Source organism: Dermacentor variabilis, chromosome 2, assembly GCF_050947875.1.
Source record: "Dermacentor variabilis isolate Ectoservices chromosome 2, ASM5094787v1, whole genome shotgun sequence".
Taxonomy (NCBI): domain Eukaryota; kingdom Metazoa; phylum Arthropoda; class Arachnida; order Ixodida; family Ixodidae; genus Dermacentor; species Dermacentor variabilis.
In genome coordinates this window covers 105,296,334-105,300,631 of record NC_134569.1, presented here as the reverse complement: position 1 = coordinate 105,300,631, position 4,298 = coordinate 105,296,334, and positions in this window count along the sequence as shown.

Sequence of the window (4,298 nt, the reverse complement as noted above, 5' to 3'; positions counted from 1 at the left end):
CCTTCCAATTCTTGAACATTTCTTTTAAATTCATTAACAGCAAACGCTTTTGACGACCACGCAGCACGTCTTTTTTTCCCGGAAGGCAGTGGGACACTGACTCATCCTCATAAAATTGTTGGATCGAACAAGTAACTTCTTTGCTTAGAGGCCGACCTTTCTTCGGTGGCGGCACGCTCAGGACTCCGGAATTGGACTTGAGTTTCAATGCCTCACGTACCTGTCGCTCAGACGCGCCAAAGAAGCTCATAATTTTATTCCGCGACCAGGATTGCGGAGCCAATGTTAGAATCTGGATTTTATTTTGGCGGGGGCCATCTTGCATGAATTTGTTCTTTAGTTCATTCATTAATGACACGTAGTCATCGAGAAGAATGTCTTGTTCCGTTTCCTTCACTGCTGTGGATGTCTCGCTGAGACCAAGATAGGTGCGCATTGTTTCCTTCAAATTCATTCGCAGTTTTTTTGCTTTGTTCTGTACATAAATCTCTCTGCGCCCCCATGCCCGTTTTCTTCTAAGAGGGCTCGCACCTACGGCTACGAGAGCCTCGTTGACGGCATCTGGAATTATCGCCGGTAGGTCATCCGCTGGAGACTCTGCTGCCTGATCTTCAACTTGCACATCAACTCCCAGCGATTGTTGCTCTGGGGTCTCTCTTGGTCTTGAGTGGTAACAACGACGGAGAGAGCGCTGACAGAGCCTCTCTCCTGGAATTAATCCCAAGGACGGTTGCATGTTCACAAGAGACATTGTGATCACTGAAGTCCCCCGAAAATTCTTATTATGCTCCAGAAATGGATTTGAGCACCATTTTGATGCTATAAGCGACGTGTACTTCTTAAAGTACACCATGTAATGATGGCCACATACTGTGTCGATGCCTTGCTTCTGCTTTGCTCGAAGAGTAAGTAAGCGGCGTTGCGGCTCGGTGAGGTCCTGAACATTGACTATGTACTTCTGCTTAGTCTGAGTTATTTTGTGGCATCCATTAGGTCCGAGGGAGCACGGTGGAAGCGAAACACCTGTGAAAAGAAACAGTGGCGTGTATAATTTTATGATATATTTATCTACTCACTCTTTTTATTCAGCGAATACGAGACAAAGTTATAATCGCTTTTGACTTGAGTAGCACGTGAAGTCTCGTGCAGAACCTAACGAGTCATCAGTCTGCTGAAAACCTTGCTAAAAGACATGGCTACATGCAGTCACAACGACTTGATTGTGGGGCGTGCGGTAGGGGTGCTACTCAACAATTTTGACCGACTGCACGAGTGTTCTTGCATATTGCCTTCACTGAAATGCAGCCTCTATAGCGGGGCTCGAAACCAAGACATTGATTGATCTCAACTGGGCAATGCCATAGAAACTAAGCTGCGTCCCTCCGCTACGGATACGAGTGCAATATAACTACTCAGTTCATGTAATTTACATATACATTGAATGCAATAATAATATTTAACACCTGGGTTCAGAAAGGTACTCTTAGACAAGAGCGCGTCTTCACTGGCAGGCATTCGGTCAGTCGCCACTAGAGATAGCAGTTTAAGCGATAGCGAGGAGACTGTTACAGTGATGCTACTAATTACAGAGTCCAGCAATACATCTAATTGGCTAGTTGTGCATCCGTTCCTACTGAGAGGTGGGCCATGCACAAAGACGGTATGCAAATGTGTTTAGTGTACTCCTTCTGCTCTGCGTTTTCTGTTCGTGCACTGCCCCCTTCTCGTGATATGAACTAATCACGAATGGCTACGTAATTACATGTGAAATTACAGGTAATTATGTGTATAGACTAGTGTACTATATAAAACAAAAGTTCTATCTGTTTTCGTAAAAAAATAGGCGCGTGTGGAAGCAGTACTGTCTGAAAAAATAAACCACAAAATAAATGCCATAGTGGCCATAGTGAAGAAAATTTTAACGGAGAGGCCAATAAGCCTTGTCCCTAAACGAAAACGTGATTATTTGAGAATGAACTTTTGACTATGTGTTCTCAGGCTTCTATTTTTTCTCATTGGTGCACTGCTATGCCAGTCATACTTACTATTATTTAGCGTAACTATGTGATCAATACACAACATACTTCACTAACTTCTGTTTATAGACTGCATTTTATGTCACTCCATTAACATGATGCTCTCATTTATTTAAAATATCCTTAGTGGACTCATAAAAACAAGACCAAGCAATCGATATAAAGTACGTATTCAGTGTCTCGTCGCTTTTGGTCTTTAGGCCATTCAGGGTTTTATATGCTGGTTTCACAAAGTAATGCATACGCGAATGCTAAATAAATGAAATCTCGACGCTCGACATAGACCACTTCAAACAAATAGCAATTATTTAGGTGCTAGTAAACGAAAGTCATCGCAACGCTATGAAGTTTGCTCGAAGACCAGATATTAAGAATAAAGTCGTGTGTTCAATAGCGTAGGTTTCTCCGAAAGAAAAAACATACCTTCGTTAGCGCCCTCGTAGCATGGTGTCAAAGGAAGAGTAGGCGCTTCCATGACAAAATAGAAGGGCCTTCACAAAAGTGTGACAAGTACAGGTAATGTCATGAATAGAGCTTCTCCAATGGCACAACTGCTACATATCACCGACTGAAGAGCCGCCTTTGCTCAATGTGCAAGCCACACAGAGGATATCCAGCACTCGTTAGCAAAATTGCACAGCCTTGCTTTGCAATCATCCAAGGATGTCTGCTAGGACGTCTGCCTACTAGAGCATCGTAGAGTTTCGTCTGCTACTTGTTTTTTGCAGAAGAAACATGGTCGCTAGAACACGATTGTGTTGGCTGATATTTGCTACATATTTGCCGTAATAAAGCAACAAATTCTTTTCTTAATCACAAAGTTTTCACCCATTTCTAAATCTTAGTGTACATAACTGCCCTCTGTACTCACCGGCGTAACTTTCCGATGCCGCGTGATGTGCAGGCCGTTGGTGTACGGCGACATCCGGTTAAATGCGTTCAATTGGGGCTCGCGTTTTTTATTGGCCAGACTAATAATTTCTAATAAAGCATTCAAATAAACACTTGAGGAGCTGATTATCTTGTCTAGATGTTCCTCCATCGACTCAGAAAGTTTTGCGTCCACGCAAGTTCTACTTACCGCTAGGACGCTTTCCTACGAAGGGGAAACACGTGCAAGCGCACAGACCGGCATAACACAAATTCAAAAATTATTTTCTTGCTTAAAACAAAAAGTAATTTGATAAAACTTTCTCAGTTTGTAGACAATGAGTTTTTCTAATAAATACACTATGTAGCGTATTTTTACCCCGACCACCTCAATGCTAAATTTACGTCTGAACATAGGATAAAATTAACTTTTTTGCAACTTTGTCGCCAGCTGTACAGGCCATTTCACGTTATATTCGTCCCAAATTATTTTTCACTTAGAGTACAACTTGCTGGCAATTAGTTACTATAAAATATAACCTTCAGGTAAAAGTTGTCCTTCTGCAAAAAAATTCCCAATATGCACCAAATTTTGCATATTTAGTGCCGTATAAAAAAGTCACGGAAACGTAAAGATCGATAAAACCTTTTTTAAGTGAAAAGCCTATCTTAATTCTCAAGGGAAAATTGTGTGCGTGCCTAATTTAAGAATAGAAAATTTTTGGACAATGCGTTTTACAACTCATACTTTCGAGCTTCCTAAAGAACTTCAGATGTTCCTAGCGGGGCGGAAAATTCTTTTTTCGCAAAAATGTTTTACAGAAAGACTTCTTGCTTTAAATAGATAGTCCTCAATTTTTTTCAAAGAAATCGCTGATGGTCCAGCGCCAAGGTTGGGACAGTTGGCGTGGAATGACCCCCCTACAAATACAGTAACTAGAGCGAGCTGGTCTAGCTCTTTCAATGCATCCTCTGCAGCCCTTCACACGTTGTTTATCTTCACTAAAAATTGCTTTTTAGAATTTTATTCGGTAAACTTCATTCGTTTTTTTAAGACATTTGCAGCGACACTGAAAGCTAGTGTGGGAGCTAGCTAGTGTAGTAGTAGGAAAGGCTGTGCTGTAACGTACGAACACCTTGTTCACAAGTCTGTGGACTGTGGTCACAAGACTGGAACACAAGACTGTGCTCACAAGACTGGAATTCCGCGATGCTCCAGTCTGGATCCTCTAAGCGCAGTGCTTCGTTGTTGCTGGGGCTACGGAAAGGCACTCCCGATAGGTCCACCGAAAAAGTGAAAAATCGTCCATAGGTGATTCTCTAGCATCAACGTCCGAAGTGACCATCGCTATCAAGCCATAGAAGCGCCGTTTCAAATAGTCGGCCAACATT